At 47.3% G+C, this 19,437-nt stretch overlaps 1 protein-coding gene across 3 annotated transcripts in view; it reads right to left on the bottom strand.

The window, feature by feature from the left end:
* lsamp (limbic system associated membrane protein) overlaps positions 1–19,437 on the bottom strand; it is a 1,225,843-nt gene that overhangs the window by 27,963 nt on the left and 1,178,443 nt on the right. The gene's annotated exons all lie outside the window — the stretch shown is intronic.

Genomic DNA, 19,437 nt, shown 5'->3' with positions numbered 1-19,437 from the left:
CTTGGGGTAGAGATGGCTACAGAGTGGCTTGGTGGGTCAGGGGGTGATCACAGGGGGACAGAGACAGATTGGGGGCAGAGATGGGGTTTGGGGGTCAGTGATCATCGGGGGGGGGTGGTTTGTCAGTGATATCGTGGGGGAGTCCGATGGATGGACGGGGATCTGATCGTGGGAGGGGTCTGATCGTGGGGGGGCTGATCATGGGGATCTGATCGTGGGGGGGTGATCGTGGGGGGGTCTGATCGTGAGGGGGCTGATCATGGGGGGTCTGATCGTGGGTGGGGTGATCGTGGGGGGTCTGATCGTGGGGGGTGATCGTGGGGGGTCTGATCGTGGGGGGTGATCGTGGGGGGTGCTGATCGTGGGGGGGGTGATCGTGGGGGGTGATCGTGGGGGGTGCTGATCGTGGGGGGGTGATCATGGGGGGGTGATCGTGGGGGGGTGATCGGGGGGGGTGATCGTGGGGGGGTGATCGTGGGGGGGTCTGATCGTGAGGGGGCTGATCATGGGGGGTCTGATCGTGGGTGGGGTGATCGTGGGGGGTCTGATCGTGGGGGCTGATCGTGGGGGGGCTGATCGTGGGGGGTCTGATCGTGGGTGGGGTGATCGTGGGGGGTCTGATCGTGGGGGGGCTGATCGTGGGGGCTGATCGTGGGGGGGCTGATCGTGGGGGGTGATCGTGGGGGGGTGATCGTGGGGGGTGCTGATCGTGGGGGGGTGATCGTGGGGGGGCTGATCGTGGGGGGGTGATCGTGGGGGCTGATCATGGGGGGCTGATCATGGGGATCTGATTGTGGGGGGGCTGATCGTGGGGGGTCTGATCGTGGGTGGGGTGATCGTGGGGGGTGATCGTGGGGGGGTGATCGTGGGGGCTGATCATGGGGGGGCTGATCATGGGGATCTGATTGTGGGGGGGCTGATCGTGGGGGGCTGATCGTGGGGGGAGTGATCGTGGGGGCTGATTGTGGGGGTGGCTGATCATGGGGGCTGATTGTGGGGGGGTCTGATCATGGGGGGCTGATTGTGGGGGGGTGATCGTTGGGGGGTGATCGTGGGGGTGGCTGATCATGAGGGGCTGATCGTGGGGGTGGCTGATCGTGGGGGCTGATTGTGGGGGGGTCTGATCGTGGGGGATCTGATCGTGGGGGGGCTGATCGTGGGGGTTCTGATCGTGGGGGGTCTGATCGTGGGGGGGTCTGATCGTGGGGGGTCTGATCGTGGGGGGTCTGATCGTGGGGGGGTCTGATCGTGGGGGGGTCTGATCGTGGGGGGTCTGATCGTGGGGGGGCTGATCGTGGGGGGTCTGATCGTGGGGGGGTCTGATCGTGGGGGGTCTGATCGTGGGGGGTCTGATCGTGGGGGGGTCTGATCGTGGGGGGTCTGATCGTGGGGGGGTCTGATCGTGGGGGGTCTGATCGTGGGGGGGCTGATCGTGGGGGGTCTGATCGTGGGGGGGTCTGATCGTGGGGGGGTCTGATCATGGGGGGTCTGATCGTGGGGGGTCTGATCGTGGGGGGTCTGATCGTGGGGGGGTCTGATCGTGGGGGGTCTGATCGTGGGGGGGTCTGATCGTGGGGGGGTCTGATCGTGGGGGGTCTGATCGTGGGGGGTCTGATCGTGGGGGGGTCTGATCGTGGGGGGTCTGATCGTGGGGGGGCTGATCGTGGGGGGCTGGTCGTGGGGGGCTGATCGTGGGGGGCTGATTGTGGGGAGGGGCGGTCTGATCGGGGTGGGGGGGATGTCCGATCGCAGGGAGGGAAGCAGGTTAGCTTGGGGGACTGGGAGGAAGCGCTCATGCTCCTTTTGGCCCACACGCAGTGCTGGAAAGACACCGCTAGTGTTTTATCAAATATATAGATGGACTCCACTTCTCTCAGGTAATGGAGCTCTGTGAGCAAAGTGTAAAATAAAATCTTCTCTGGCCCTTGCACTGTTCCCCTGAGTGAAGAATGGCAAATGTTGGCTCCAGTCTTGCCACATTTGTATGTGGTGGACATGTTGCTGAGCAAGCTATGGGATGTGCTGTGCCTCTACAACCAGAGCTAAGAATCCTCCACCAGTGGGGAGAAAATTCACATTGAGCTGCAAGGGATGGGCAGCCTTCAGGGCCGCGACATGTCTGGCTGGAGAGTGAGCGATGGCATGGTGATGCACTTCATCAAAATGACAGCCTCTTGAATGGAAACGTTTATACTGACAACAAATAAGTTAAGATTATTTATATTATGCTGGTGTTTTAGAAATTGTTATAGCTTTAGTAGCCCTTAATTGGCAACACTTAAATTAAAACATAACAATTGAATATTTTTGCCAAAGTTTGTGGCTTTGCTACAAAAATAAAATAAGCACTGAAGCAGGGAACTTATATTGACGCTGTATGTAGATGCTATAAAGCATTGTCACATGGTGATAAGATGTTTGCATCTGTGAGTTTCCATTCAATGAATTCTCAATCTCACAGAAAGGAAGGAATTATTGCCAAGACCGGCACCCAGTGCCATTCTTATGTATCTTGGTGTGCATATATTTAGAAAATCTCTCTCTTTCACCCCCTTACTCTCCCTTTTTACCTTCTGTTTCTCTTCCCTTTCCCCCACTCTCTCATTCCTCTCTTCACATTCTCTCCACTCATTTCCACTGCCTCCCCTCTTGTCCTCTCCCTGATTCTTCCTCCCCTTCCCCAGCTCTCTTCTGGCTCGGCTTACTATACTGGCATCACTGCTTGTATCAGTGCGACTGCCCTGCTGTGCTATCTTATGGCAGCCTTCAACTCTCATTCCCCTCCCTGGCCTCCAACTCTCGTCTTGCCTCCTTCTACGCTCCATCGCCATCCTTCCTCCCTATTCTCTAACCCTTCTCTACCTTCCCTCGCTCCACAGCCTATAACCCTACTTTATTGTCCTCCTCTCCCCAACCTCTAATCATGTTCTACCTGCTTCCTTTCCCCGACCTCCAACCCTGCTTCACCTTCCCCTGATCTTTCCCCTTTCCTCAGCCTTTAATCCTTGCTCAGCTTAACCCTAATCTAACTTCCAGCTAGGCCCTATCCCGTTCTACCTTTATCCTCATTCCATCACTAATTGGTTAGAAATGGGCTTAATAGCAGGAAACCATTTGCTGCTTAGCACGCTATGGGCTAAAAATTGAGTAGCGCCCCAACTGAGGCGTTAACTTCACAGGGGCGCTAAAATTAGCACACCGGAAAAATTAGCGCCCCCGCGCCGGAAATTGAGTGGTTGCGCCCCAAGAGGGAAGCGGGGCACTACTGGAAGTGCCCCACATCCCTCTTGGGGCGCTGCGAGTGAATATCACGGCACTACGTGTTGCAGCGCCATGCGCTGCGGCACGTCGCACCGCAGTATTGCAGGCCTTCCTCCCCTTCTTAAAGGGGAGGGGCCTTGTGCAGTGCGGCCTGGGGCCCAGCTGGGCCCCCGGGGATCGGGAATGCAGGCAAAAGAGCCCGGCACTCAAGAGAAGTGCCAGGCTCTTGGAGCGCAGCCGGCACTCCGCGGGGGGGGGGGGGGGGGGTGATTCAGGAGGCCGGGGATGGGATCGCAGGCAGGTGCTGGCAGGCGGCCAGCAACAAAAATGGCCGCCCCGCACCTCGCCTTTAAATTGCACCTCCCCGGCTGTAGGTACGTCCCCCTGACCCTGTCGGACATAGCGTCCAGCGGTAAATCAGGGGGCGCTCCCGAAGATTGCGGCCAGGGCATAAGCAGGGCGCTGCGCACACCAATGATGTCATCACCAGCGGCGCAGCGCTACCAGTTAACGCCACCACTAACCTCCCTCTGAATTTTGCGGGAGGTGTGGGCAGTGCCGTGCCCGGGCACTAGTTGGTTTGCGCCCCACTTAGCGCCCTCTTAAGGCGCTAACGGGTGGCGCTACCAACTGAATTTTTCCCCCTATGAATCTTAGTCGTGGGTATGGTCGATCAGGAATCTGAATAGGTCAATACAGTGAAATCTGTGAGTTGGTGAATAGAATTTCAGTACAGTAATAGCTTGGGAGAGGTGATCTTCTGAGATGATCTGAGAAAAATATTTGGGATGTTATCTAAGAATGGTATTAGAAATAAAGTGAATGCACCACAGGAGCATGAAACTCATTTACTTACAAGTGCTTTATGATCTATGTCTTTCCACCAAATTTAGGCATTCCCCCTTGTTCTAGAGTCTGGCTTACCTTGAACTAAGTGAAATATGTCCCTGTGATTTTTCCCGTAAGTTCATACACAGTAGAAGTTGCTGCACAGAAACTTAGGGTATTATGGGCCATACACACAGGTGACAATGCCTTATTAAAAGTGCTTCCTAATACAGACAGATGCAACTATTGCAGTTCATTTACTAGAATTAAACAATGTTGGAAAATGGCCATACTGCAGTGTTTATCAACATGATGATACACTGGGGTAGTTTTCCAATAGGGTATTAGCACTAGCTTTATTTACTTGGTGGGCGGGAGATGCCCTGGGCTGCTTAGAAAGTGTTATGGATAAATTTAAAGGTGTGTGGCAACTTACAGTGGCCACATATGGGGACAAAACTGTTGATAGCTTTTGCAAAAGCTAATATTTTTAATATCTAATTTTTTAGCCTTTGCAAAGATTGTTTGGGTAACAGAAATGCTTGGTAAAACCCAATGTCTGGCATCATAAATGTACAGGCACAAGAACAAATCTTGGATCACCATAACACTCCAATTCCTGTTTGAAGGCTGATAAAGTGGAAGTGCTTCAGAATGAGATGGCAGCAAGGTAGTTAGCCCTGACTGCTACTCCAGGGGGCACACCTTCTCCATATGACAACAGTGCAGGCAATCAGGTGCTGCTGCAGGATTTGGAGGCCTGCAACAGCTTAAAGTGGCCAGGTATCCTGGTTTCTTACATTTCAAGGTTGCAAACTTTTTTGATGGTTCAGTGCCTGAAAGGAGTTCTGCAATACAGACTAGGCCATAGAAATTCTGCTGCAGGCACAGGAAGGGGGCTCTGTTTCAGGATGGAACAGCGCAGAATTCCCATTAGCTGCACAATGAGAATAGTAGGAGGTAGGTACCAATGTAAATACCATTGGTACCAGACTGTGCGCCTGGAGACAATGTCAGAAGAAATTTAATGACGGATGAGGTCAGACAAGGTAAGAGAACCCAGTTACCTTCCATTAATTCAGTGTAATATGCATCCAGGGAGCAATTACCTTCCGTTCACATTGTCTGAAAATACTTTCAATATTGGCGCGATGCTAATTAAGGCTCAGGATCCACTTAGCACTGTCAGTTTCTGACTAACATTGTGATGCTGAAACAAAGTTTAAAATCTAACTAAGATCAAAAATAGTTTCATAACAATAATATTAATCCAAAAAACCCAGTGTTAGAAAATTAAACACTTTTTTCTCTTACTCATCACCACCACCCTAGAATGGAATCCCTTGGACTGCTGGCGGTCTAAGGATTAATGATATGTGGTGCAAAAATCACTCATCTCTGCCAAAAATAGTGTAGATGTTAAAAGTGTAATAACCTATTTCTTGCTCATTGTGGGACCAAAGGGTAATTCACTGATATTGAGATGTTGACTCCTTGTGGTTCAACAGGTGTCAGATGTACTTCACCCAAGTCATCTTTATTCATGTGTGAACCTTGATAGTGAGTATCAGAAGTCTATTTGACTGCAGGCAACAAGCAGCTGTAGTAATATTAGTACGATAGCAAAATACTGCAGATGCTGGAAATCCGAAATAACAACAGAAAATGCTGGAAAAACTCAGCAGGCCAGGCAACATCCGTGGAGAGAAATTAGAGTCGATGTTTCGGGTCTAACCCTTTTTCAAAACTGGAAAGGAAATGAAATAGATCGAAGGCAGGGCTGCGATAGAACAAAAGAAGTAAAGAGACATTAAGAGGTATTCAAAACCAGACGAGATGGTAATAGGACAAGTGGAGGCAAAAGACGGCTCAGATTAGGCGTGAAGTGTACTGGCAGAGAGACAGCTGCCATGTGGGAGAGAGAAAAAAAAGGAAAGGGGGGGAGAGAAAACCCAAAACAAAGGGCTGGAAAAAAATATATAAGTAAAAATGTAATAGGGGCCGAGGTTATGATCCGATTAGGCACTTTGCAGCCTTCCAGACTCAATATCGAGTTCAACAATTTCAGATCATAACCTCGGCCCCTATTACATTTTTACTTATATATTTTTTTCCAGCCCTTTGTTTTGGGTTTTCTCTCCCCCCCTTTCCTTTTTTTTCTCTCTCCCACATGGCAGCTGTCTCTCATCCTGCCAGTACACTTCACACCTAATCTGAGCCGTCTTTTGTCTCCACTTGTCCTATTACCATCTCGTCTGGTTTTGAATACCTCTTAATGTCTCTTTACTTCTTTTGTTCTATCGCAGCCCTGCCTTCGATCTATTTCATTTCCTTTCCAGTTTTGAAAAAGGGTTAGACCCGAAACGTCGACTCTAATTTCTCTCCACGGATGTTGCCTGGCCTGCTGAGTTTTTCCAGCATTTTCTGTTGTTATGTAGTAATATTAGTGTAACTTTGTATCTGTCATTGAATACAGAAAGTTCCCTGATTGTTCCCTCTGACCTGGGAAATGTTGGTATAATTAACAGATACTTAAAATCTACTGAAATGGTGATTAGCACACCCTGGGGGCTGAAAATGCACAGGCCTTTGAACCTGGTGTAAATGTCAGTATCTGCCTGCCACTGACCTCCAGGGTTAATCTCACCAAAGTTTGTAAAGTCAGACGAAGTTCACTGTATTTGCCCAACTTGGGCAGATGCCCATGCTGCTGCCATAGCAGAGAGGCTGTAAATCCTGGTGGAGGCAGCGCTATGACCTCCATCACCTCCTCGATAGAACATGCAAGTGCTCCTCACCCAAATGTGAGAGTCCCTGCCTCCGGACATGTCCTCTCCTACACTGGCGGCTTTGTTGGTTTGGGTGGAGAATCCTAGCCTTACAAAGCCCCACGGAAACCCTTGGGAACTATCCGGCCTAATTTTTGTCTGGCGTGCTCCTGTCGGAATTACGGTGGGATGTGCTGGAAGGGTCATGGAATTTTGATCCCTTTACATTTTAAAGCTTTGAGATCTTTCCTAGTTGGTTATCAACTGATGTTAATAACGAACACTATCTGATGTCAGAATTGGAAATAACTCACAGAATTTTCCACAATGTTGTAAAAGGCATTACACAAAGAAAGAAAATAACATTTGAAGCCAGGAAATCCAACTTCCTACAGCTCCACATGGTTTTCAGGTAAGTACTCTAAAGAGATCGCAGATACTATACTGTTTTTGTTGTATTGTAAATTGTTTGATGTGATTTTATCAGCTGAAAAGTTATTTTAAATAGAAAGTTAAAATGTTAAGCACCAGGCATACAGCCACTGACCTTTCTGCAAATGGACTAATCAAATTGTATCATTCAGCAAAACTAGAGATAGCGGGTAATCTAACCAGAAAATGGAAAAGCTTAAGAGAATTTTGAACAGGGTTATTTCATCACATCTCATTAAGCAATGCAAAGATGTTACAACTGATACACTAGTTTTCTGCATGGGCAAAGAGGCACTGAAGATACTTGATGGTCTTCACATTGAGACAGATGAAGACAGGACTGATGCAGAGACGGTTATTAGCAAGATGAAACAATTTTGAGTTCAAAATTCAATGTAAGCTTCTAATGAAATTTTGGATAGCTCTTGAAATAAACTGTAAGCCCTTTGGGCTGATGTTTTCCAATAGTAGCCAGAAAGTTGTCAGCTCCAGTTTCCACTGCATGTCCTTGTCAGGGTCAGACTTATGTTAAGGGTGTAACTAGGCCATCCATAGGCCGGGTCACCAACATCTCACTTCGGGCACACCAGGAAGAAGGGGACAGGAGAATTGGCCATGTTATTTAAAGCTATCTGTGGCTCAAATGAAGATCCAGCTGGTCTTTTCCTGCCCATCATTGTTGGATGTTTGCATTCTCTATTTTGAAGTTGTGGATCTGTAGGAAAACATGCTAAGAAATGACATGCTGACATGCTCATAAACAACAAGCAAATCAGATCTCAGCTCGATTGTGATATTACTGTGAATGTATCTCTATCTGAGGATGGATATGTGAGACTGTTTGATGATCCAAGTGGCAGAGGATGTCAGGATTCTACCACTTCATTGCTTATTTTCAACAAAACAAATCCAGCCATTGGAGTAAAGATGAGTATTAAAATCCCCAACAACAACAATCACAATATTGAGTTTCAAGTAGTGCCAAGCAGAGGTAGACCAAATGCAGGTTATTCAACATATACAACATCTAACAGTAAATCACAAGAACATTTTGATGATCAAAGAGTTCATCAAAACAAGATGTTTGGCCAAGTACCAGAATGATCTCTAAAGGAGAGGGGGACTTAAAAGACACTCTGCATCTTCAAATTGACCCCAAGATCCCACCTACACAGCCATCAGCTAGGAAGATGCCTCTAGCTGCAAAATAACTTATCAAGCAGCACATTAATGAGCTTGTTACTATGAAAATCCTTCTACAAGTTAGCATTCTGAGTGATTCTGTGTCTTTAGCCGTAGTGATAATAAAAGGAAGTGATAAGGTTTTCTTGTGCATTGCTGCAAAGCCACTTTACAAAGCTCCAAATTGTAATCACAACCCACTTTGAACCACAGATGATGTTCTGCTTGAACCAGCAAAAACAAAATTATTCATGGTTGTGGTTGCAAAGAATATGTTGTGGCATGTTTTATTAGATGAAGGACCGAGTCTACTGACAATCTTTTGAACATCATTGGGAAGCTACAAATGGTTGGGCAGGACATTCAGAGTATGTCCAGTACTTGAGAAATTTCACAAGGCACTGTCAAAGGTGAATGACATTTTAGTCTACGGAACAGATGAACAGGATAATAGCTGGAAACCTGAGTGATGCCAATAAAAAGGAATTAAAGTGAATAAGCGTAAAATGAAGTTCAAGAAATGAAAAATGAAAACTAAATCCTGCTAATGTCAAAATAGTATTAAAGTGCCTTTTTCCACCAATAAACAAGGTATCCATAGAAATTTTGGATGATTTCCATTCTGAGGTAACTATTCCCCTTCATAACCTACTAAAGAAAGAAGGTGACTTCATATGGGACTGTCAACATGTCTGGATGAGGTCAAGAAGATCATCTTTCAAGCATCAGTACTAAAATAACTTTGACATCAATAAGGGCATACAATGCAATGCATGTGAAAGAGGACTGGGAGCACGTCTCATACAAGAAGGTAAAGCTGTGGCTTATGCCCAAAGGTAGAGAAGAGTAGAGGGTGAGTTATGCCAACCATCCCCAACAGCCAGCTTACGAGTGTCACTGATTTGATATTTGAGCCAGAACGGATGTTCAACAGTAATTATAAATCAGCACGCCATTAAAAACCCAGTTACACCTGATTCAACAAGGCTTAACTTTTTGGGGGGGTTTTAAGAGCAAAATTACAGCATAAAAGCGTAAGTTCTCGTCAGTTCAGTGATTTCTCAAAGATTGCCGGTTCCGGGGAGTTCAACGGCACGTCCTGTGGAGAAGCGTAGAATCACTGACAGCAACTTCTGAATTTCTGCGTTTTTGTGCGCATACTCTATCTCCAGAACTTGCTGTCAGTTTCAGAGGGGTAGTGACGGCGAACGCTGACAGTTTCACTGTCATTACCACCCAAAATCTGGGCCAATATAGTGTCCTGGGACAGCTACATAGAATTTTTTTTAAATGTACTTATGTAACACAGCAAAACAACTATATACTTGAACATCACATCACATAAAAGTGGGATTTTATAAAGTTTAACTAGTACACATGTTAAGGCTATGTTTTTTCCTAGAAAACTGTAGCAAGTTTTACCCATTTTCTGATACAGACAGGCCTTGCCTTAATTGTGGAAACACTAATTTGTGCCCAAATTATTTAGAAACGTGGCATTCTCTACCCTACTCTACCTTACCTGCCATGTCTCTGGGAGCTCAATCAACAGGCACTGCCTGTGCCTGCTCCATTCCATGCTAATTTTATATTTTAGCTAAGTTGATTCCCCCGTTAATAAAAATGCTGGCCTGGTTTAGAAAATTCTTGTCCCCCTCGGGAAAAGGGTCTGTTTTATAATATACTTTTTTGAAAGGTAATCATGGTATATCTCCCTGATTACAACACTAAGCATTTGGCCATGTCTGCATCTGTGAAGAAACATTTTATGTACATATCAAATGCTAAGTTGAAATTCCTGACTGAGACACTAGCAGTATATGCTTTCATCTGCTATAGACATGAAAAAGACTTAGATTAGAAATTCAGGAAGTCCCACTCCTCCATCAGGAGTACCCTAACCTTAACCCTAAACCTGTCCCAAATCATGGGGTTAGCAGTCATTTGAATAATAGAGACCTGCTTCTATGCTATTAATGGTGCAGCAATGGTTTCCGCCCCACAAATGGAGGGGGGGTAGTCATTGTGGAGCTTACTTGTGGCCTTTGTACAGCAAGTAAACTTGCTTCATGCAAGCATACTTGGCACTGCACATATGCTGGTTGAAGCTGGTGGAATTTCCTAGAGACCCCAGCAGCCCACTGGTACCATCTCTAACTGGGGTTTCAGGACGGCAGTAGGGTGGGTGGATACAAGTGCCCAGCCTGCCCCTGCCTCCACTGGGAGTTCTCAATAAAGGCCAGAAACACAGCGGAAACAGGTTCTGCTGCAAATTCATCCCCCCCACCCTGATTTCAATGACTTTGCACCTAAAATGGGCCAGAATTTCAAGGCATGTATCCAATACAAGAAGCATTGTTTTCTACTAAAACACAAAATATTAATATTCTTCTTTACGTGAATTTCCCCCTTTTTCACCTGGGCCATGTATTGGTGCTTGGGAGGAAATGTCACCACATTGCCCAGGAAGGATAAAGAAGCCATTTTCTCCTGTCATGAAGTACAACAAATTTGCAGTGCGTTCACATTAAAATAAAACAGAAAAAAATCTCCTGTAAATTGTGGCATGTAGTTTTCAGGGCTGGTACAATGTGTACCATGGTACCAAAGACTGGTGCAGCCTCTAAATGAGATGAAGGCAGCAGTGGCTCAGTTCCTCTCTCTCCCATACCCTTACACACCATGCCACAAATAACACGCAGCAGCTCGAATGGTGTTGAAATCTAGAACACATCACTTGTGTATCACACAATTAGACTTTTGCTATGAATGTATAAATGATTGAAACACAGTAGCATTCTTTATTTTATGCTGTCAGGATTATCTACTGATATCCGGCTTTTGATGTATCGTTCCATCAATTTCTGGGCTGAGGTAAAAGGGTAAATTGCCATGTAACAATGCAAAGACAATCACTGTGACAGTTTGTTTTTCAGGTCTGATGAAATTGAGCTCTTTTAACTATACCACAATTATTGACATACCACCACTCAACCAATCGAGTATCTGTATCACAATGATTGCCAGAACTCTTATGTCAGCCAGATTAAATCACACAATATAAACAAAACTCATGCAATTTGCAAAACCACCCATCTCTTTCTTGTACTGAAAAACTGAAGCTCTACGGCTCGATTTCACATAACAAGAACAGCCTAAAAATGGGTTCACGCCAGTCTGCTGGCGCCAACTGGGTGCAGGGTACGATCCCAGCACCTGAACGGGTAGGCTCAAGGCACACCAGATATTGGACCTTGGGCCTCATTTAAATGACACCAGCGAGCTGCAGATGCAGGCTAGGTGTCCCCAGACAGCTCGCCGGCGAATTGGCATGGATTTCAGGCTGCTGCGACACTGGCAGTGGTCCTGGGGGAGCGAGGCGATCGGGAGAGGTGGAAGTGATCGGGAGAGGGAGGGTGGTGATCGGGAGAGGGAGGGTGGCGATTGGGAGAGGGAGGGTGGCAATCGGGAGAGGTGGAAGTGATTGGGAGAGGGAGGGTGGTGATTGGGAGAGGGAGGGTGGCGATCGGGAGAGGGAGGGTGGCGATTGGGAGAGGGAGGGTGGCGATTGGGAGAGGTGGAAGTGATTGGGAGAGGGAGGGTGGTGATTGGGAGAGGGAGGGTGGCGATCGGGAGAGGGCATTTAGCGATTGGGAGAGGGCGTTTAGCGATTGGGAGAGGGCCAAGCGGGAACCGGCAATGGTCTTCGGCACTGCAGTGGAGCCGGGAGGAGCAGAAAAAGAATGGAAGAAAAAAATACTGAACGAACCTGAGAAGTGAGAAAAGATCATTTAATAACCAGGTTGAAAAGTGTGCTGGTAACAGAACTGACTCCATTTAGTTTCATTAGAACAGTCCCATTGTAACTAAGCTATTCAGGGCAAGATCAAATATGAGAAAATTGGCATTATGTAGGATCTGGGGAAACGAAATACTTCAGCATACTGAATGCCTAACTATTTCAAAGTGTTAACAATAAATATTCATCTCGTCAGTTCAGGTAATAGAGTCAGTCTTGTCAAAGTACATTTCTTTCATTTCAAGGTGGGTGTGTGGGGAATTAAACCTATGGTCCGCTAACATTGATTGGTTAACACATTTGCTCCGTGTAATATTTTATTGCATTCAAATATTTATTTCCTTCAACTAATTCAGTCCTTAATCCCAAATAAACTTGATGGAAATAAACATGTATATTTATGTTTTGTAAAGCTGCATACGCCGAAGGAAATTAGTCAGTCCCAAGATGGCTATTGTCTGGCTCCAGGTTTTATCAAAAGAGGCAGAGGTATGCCAATGTAGGAGTCACAGATTTGATTTTCTGTAACTGGATGTTTCTAGTGCACTTTGCAATTTCATAAAAAGATGAGTGCTTTGCTAAATTAACTGTCTCGATTGGTATCTTGTTGCCTATATAACGATTTTTTTTTAACACTCAATAAACATCAGAAAAAACAACAACCAATCTGTTCTGTTGTTTCATTTTTAGGTATGTGATTAAAAGGGTCTTGGCTACTTGCACATTTTCATTCTGATTGAGTTCATGTCAAATGTGGGTAGTTGTACTAGGAAATGGGTAAGAGTTCCATCCTGCCCGTTCATTAACAGATGCATTTGGGGAGGACACGTTTGGACATGCAGGTCATCAAAACGGTTAAGATGTGTGAAATACTTAGGATTGCATTTATTTCCCTGAGCCCATTACACCAGCTACAGCCACAGTTGGTTCCCTAACAATGCTGGCCAGGCAAGTAACTTCAAGCTTTAACACTGGAGTAATTTTCTTGAATGCTTTAAGTTAGGTTTTTTTCCCACTGGCAATTATTTTCTCAGGAGTCTTTCTGCCAATTGGGCAAATTACAGCCCTATTACTGGCACCAATGGGTTTCCCAGTGAGAATCCTTCTATTGGAGGTGTTTAAAACTTGAGAAGATCATATGGAGTGCTGCCAGGCAGGTCAAACTGCATGAGAGATGCTTAGTGCTTACAAGAGAATTACAAGAGGTCAATTACAAGAGAAATGCAGGGAACAGCACCAACCACTGTACATGGCTTTCCTTGATCTCACAAAGGCCTTCGACGCTGTCAACCATGAGGGATTATGGAGTGTCCTCCTCAAATTCCGCTGCCTTCAAAAGTTTGTCACTATCCTCTGCCTGCTTCACGACGACATGCAAGCCGTGATCCTGACCAACAGTTCCACCACAGACCCAATTCACGTACGAACCGGGGTCAAGCAAGGCTGTGTCATCGCACCAACGCTCTTCTCAATCCAATGGTACAACTTGGATATATGAATGCTTGACTAAACATAAAGTTGAATACTTCTTTGAAAGCACCCCAATCACATGTCATGTGGTCAGTGGCACTTCATCAAAGAAAGCACACCAGGATGACTGACAGCCAGTGTACCCTGATTGACTGCACCCAAGATGTCACCAATTCGATCTGGAAGCTCTGGCACACCTTCGTGGCAATGACTATGGGGAACTGTCTTGACAGCAGACAGCCAGGTGTAGAACTGTGCCACCTGTTGAACTGTGCCACCTGTTGAACTGTGCCACCTGTTGAATTGTGCCACCTGCTGAACTGTGCCACCTGTTGAACTGTGCCACCTGCTTAACTGTGCCACCTGCTGAACTGTGCCACCTGCTGAACTGTGCCACCTGTTGAACTGTGCCACCTGCTGAACTGTGCCACCTGCTGAACTGTGCCACCTGCTGAACTGTGCCTCCTGTTGAACTGTGCCACCTGCTTAACTGTACCACCTGTTGAACTGTGCCACCTGTTGAACTGTGCCACCTGAACTGTGCCACCTGCTGAACTGTGCCACCTGCTGAACTGTACCACCTGTTGAACTGTGCCACCTGTTGAACTGTGCCACCTGCTGAACTGTGCCACCTGCTGAACTGTGCCACCTGCTGAACTGTACCACCTGTTGAACTGTGCCACCTGAACTGTACCACCTGTTGAACTGTGCCACCTGCTGAACTGTGCCACCTGCTGAACTGTACCACCTGTTGAACTGTGCCACCTGTTGAACTGTGCCACCTGCTTAACTGTGCCACCTGCTGAACTGTGCCACCTGTTGAACTGTGCCACCTGTTGAACTGTGCCTCCTGTTGAACTGTACCACCTGTTGAACTGTACCACCTGTTGAACTGTGCCTCCTGTTGAACTGTGCCACCTGTTGAACTGTGCCACCTGTTGAACTGTGCCTCCTGTTGAACTGTACCACCTGTTGAACTGTGCCACCTGCTTAACTGTGCCACCTGCTGAACTGTGCCACCTGCTGAACTGTACCACCTGTTGAACTGTGCCACCTGAACTGTACCACCTGTTGAACTGTGCCACCTGCTGAACTGTGCCACCTGCTGAACTGTACCACCTGTTGAACTGTGCCACCTGTTGAACTGTGCCACCTGCTTAACTGTGCCACCTGCTGAACTGTGCCACCTGCTGAACTGTGCCACCTGTTGAACTGTGCCACCTGCTGAACTGTACCACCTGTTGAACTGTGCCTCCTGTTGAACTGTACCACCTGTTGAACTGTGCCTCCTGTTGAACTGTGCCTCCTGTTGAACTGTACCACCTGTTGAACTGTGCCACCTGTTGAACTGTACCACCTGTTGAACTGTACCACCTGTTGAACTGTGCCACCTGCTTAACTGTGCCACCTGCTGAACTGTGCCACCTGCTGAACTGTACCACCTGTTGAACTGTGCCACCTGCTGAACTGTGCCACCTGCTTAACTGTGCCACCTGCTGAACTGTGCCACCTGCTGAACTGTGCCACCTGTTGAACTGTGCCACCTGCTGAACTGTACCACCTGTTGAACTGTACCACCTGTTGAACTGTGCCTCCTGTTGAACTGTACCACCTGTTGAACTGTGCCTCCTGTTGAACTGTACCACCTGTTGAACTGTGCCACCTGTTGAACTGTACCACCTGTTGAACTGTACCACCTGTTGAACTGTGCCACCTGTTGAACTGTGCCACCTGCTGAACTGTGCCACCTGCTGAATTGTACCACCTGTTGAACTGTACCACCTGTTGAACTGTACCACCTGTTGAACTGTGCCACCTGCTGAACTGTGCCACCTGCTGAATTGTACCACCTGTTGAACTGTACCACCTGTTGAACTGTACCACCTGTTGAACTGTGCCACCTGCTGAATTGTACCACCTGTTGAACTGTACCACCTGTTGAACTGTACCACCTGTTGAACTGTGCCACCTGTTGAACTGTGCCACCTGCTGAACTGTGCCACCTGTTGCAAGGACACTCGCAGCTCCAGGCAGCACAGGGCTGGCCTAATCAGCACCGATAATGGTCAGCTGTGCCTGAAACTTGGCCCCACTGCTCTGCAGCCATGCTGACCTATGGCAGCTGTGCTGTAGAGTGGCAAAGAGGGTCATCCTCCTTACAACTATGTCACGCGGCCCTTCCTCCATTTCGGCCGCTGAGGTTGGGTATAGAGTTGCTCCATCACTTGAATGCAATCTCGTGCTTGCACCTGGAGTTCCTTTTCATACATGGCTGTTCCCCTCCTGCAGGCTTGGTAAAGGCTGCTCATGGGATGAGCTGGCTTCTGGGCCTTTTCAAAGGCTTTCGTGCAATTTTCCACTCCCCCTACTACTGTGCTCTGTAGACGCATTCAAATCTGCACCTGAATTGATGCAGATGAGCTCATTTTGGAAAACTGGGTGCAAACACTGCCCTTTCCCTTAAGTCTGTCTAAAACCCATCACTAAGGCTGGAATTTTCCCATCAAAAAACAGGTGAGTTTGGAGTGTGGAGGCAGTTAAATTGTTAAAAATGTGAATCCCAACCTGGTCTACCCTCCAACCCGCCCACTTCGGTTTTGCCGGAGGCGGGTGACCAACCCACTGCCAGGGGGGTGTTACTTCAATTTAAATATTGTAATGAGGCTGGAAGCCTTTTTTTTCACCTCCATTTTGTGTTTAATTGCCTGTGGGCGGGTTTTGTACAATTCGTAAAACCTGGCAGTTAAACAGAGGTGCTGCATCCAGGATGTAAGTGCCTTTATACCAACCTCCTGGATCCAAGGTTCCAATCTAACCCACTCCCCCATGATCGGAGACCCCCATCCCGATCCCTAGCCGACAAACCTCCCCCTCCCACCCGACCAGCGCGATCTTCAATCTCTCCCCCCGCGATCCCAGCTTGCCTACCGACCCCCGACCTCCCCGATCTCCGACCGCTCCCCATCACCTGCCGATCCTGCAAACAACCCCCCGATCGCTGATCCCCGCCGATCCTCTCCACCCACCCTCCTGATCCCAACTCCACTCCCGCCGATCCCGACCCCACTCTCGCGACACCGCCCCTGGACCGACCCCTCGCAACTGAGGCCTACCTGCCCGCAGCCAGCCAGCATCTGAAGCTGTGGGCGGGAAACCGAGGCCTTGCATTCAAATTAGGCCCTGCCGGTAAAATCGGCTGGGCCTGCAGGAAATGTTTCCCGCCGGCCTCGGATGCCCCCCTGCTCCCAACCCGCCTCCCCGAACAAAATTCCGGCCTAAGTCTAAACTACTCCAAAGGCGGACAATCTGGGCTAAAGTGCCCAGATGAATGTAAATGCAAGACTGGTTTCACCAAGGTTATATGGTATTGAGGAAATACATCCTGGGGCCGATTGTCACATGCGCTGGCGATCGGCCGCCCATTATGCACCCGCTCCATTTTCCTTTCCTTTGCCTTCCGGGGGCTGGGGGGCGTATAATAAGAGGTTGATCCACCATCAGCAGTTTTTCACCTCCTCTGAAATGAAAATTACCTCGACTGTGTGATTGGAAAACCTCAAGGCACACTGACTTCTCCTAATGATTTACCAAGGTCATTTGGGTCGCAGAACTCAATAAGATTAATTTCCTAGTCTACCGGGAAAATTATGGAACGGCTTGATAAAGGTCACTGTACACAGAGAGAGAATGGGCTACAGCTCACTGATAGTTCCTGTGGCCAGCAGGTACCTAACCTGTTTAATAAGTGCAATGTAGTCTGGATGAGGTTTACTGCAACAGAATTTGGAGCAAAATAGCCAACGTTTTGTACTAAAAATATATATATTTCTACAGAGAGATATCCGCCATAAATAAGGCTAAAATGCTACTGTTTAATACAAACCATAAGGAAATAAAGTCAGCATTAGTCACGCCTAATATTGAACAAATACTTGCTGCCCTCTTTGGTCCCCTGTGCCATGCAGCATTCCCAGAGGGGGTGACATGTTCTCAGGCCTCTGCTCACCCTGCTCTGTAACTACCTGCTAGGAAGTGTATGAAGGAGAACAACCTAGTTGAACTTGTCCTCTCATTTTTGCTCCACTAGGTAACTTGAATGAGATTAGCAACTCACTCTATAGCTAACGATAGACACAACCAGGATCCAAGCACTCCCTGGTGAATTACATTGATGCAATGCCGCACTGCATCACCAGGTCACCCCTCCGGTATTAAAAATAAAAGGATACACGTATATCAGCTTACCACATGCAGAAATCATGACAATTTCTTATTGTTCTAAAGTGCACCATAATATCTCAGTTGTTTAAGTTTGGCACAAGTGTAATCTGTCACTGAAAGCAAAAATTAAACTCCAAGGGGTGCAATAATACAGAAGATCTGTTTAATGTTGCGTTAACCATACTGCATTGCCACCTGTGACAGTCCGACGTTGGCAGTAGCATTGCAAGATAAATGAGACGGCACGTCTCACCTCGAGCAGTGATCCCCGCCCCCTCCCACCCCCACCCCCACTGCAGGGCCGAAGAAGTAAAGTAAGTGGCTGCCAATTTGGCCAAGGGATGGCTGAGTATTCAGTGCACTCAAACAGGCCAACAACTTCCAGCCATCAGGGAAGGTGGAGCAATCAGTAAAAGGTACGATTCACAGCTTCCAAACAACTGCGCACATATGAAGCTGCTGGCGATGCGGAAGCTGCCCAGCATAACAGAGTGGGGCAGCAGCGGCCCAGACAATTACATAGCGGCAGATCTGTACTATAAACAGAATGCAAGTCTGCCCACTGGATGAAGGGCCTGTAAAACGCATGGAGTATTTTGAGACGCTGAGGTGTTTTCTTTTCTCTAGTCGTGCACTGGTTAACATGTCGTTTAATTTCAACACTGGTTCAATGACTACATTAAAATGCTGCACAGAGATATTTGACTTCAACATGTTAACCAGTGCACTCCTGGGGTAAATTAAACCCCTAAATATTCATGAAAACAGAAAATATAGAACAAGCCAGCCAGCATCTGTATAAAGAAAAGAAAGTAGGCTCCAAAAAGTTGGAGATGAAACCTTTTCCCAATTCAACATCAAAATATTATTTCATATTATGCACATGAAAGATCACTCACATCATTCACATATGATTGGACTTTAAAGGCAAATTAATTGCAGAAACTTGCAACACATTAATAAATAAAATAAACTGAACAGCTTAAAAGTCCCCAAATCCAGCTAACAAGCCTAGTGGTCTGGACTGTAGCCAACCTGTTGCGTTTTTCAATTGTTCCATAAAGATGACACTGGTTTACATATTCCCCTTTGTTTTAAGGAAGTACAACCAATAAAAAAATTAAAAAGTAAAGTCTGATTTCAACAGAACCAAAAGGAAACTTATAAAACTAAATCCTAATGTCATTTGGTGTGTCTATTGGACACTCTGTTCCCTGCGGTGCCCATCGGTCGTGGAAGGCCTCAAGAGTACCAGTGGACTTCTCCAGGGACACCTGGACAATGACAATGCCACGGAAGAGAGGTAAGCAGCCAGAGCGATCCCTCCCATTCCCCCACGGGCCGCTTCCATCCTGGGCCTGTGAATCGGCATCTTATTCAGGCCCAGGGGCAGAACCACAAGAAGATAATCCGACATGCACGTCCCTCCTCCCTGACTGAAGCTTAAACTCTGACATGTGCACGTGCTGTTTCAGT

The sequence above is a fragment of the Somniosus microcephalus genome, chromosome 14 (genome assembly GCF_052327205.1).
Source record: "Somniosus microcephalus isolate GS21.2 chromosome 14, FLI_Smic_1.0, whole genome shotgun sequence".
NCBI classification, from domain to species: domain Eukaryota; kingdom Metazoa; phylum Chordata; class Chondrichthyes; order Squaliformes; family Somniosidae; genus Somniosus; species Somniosus microcephalus.
This window is presented reverse-complemented; position numbering and strand designations above follow the sequence as displayed.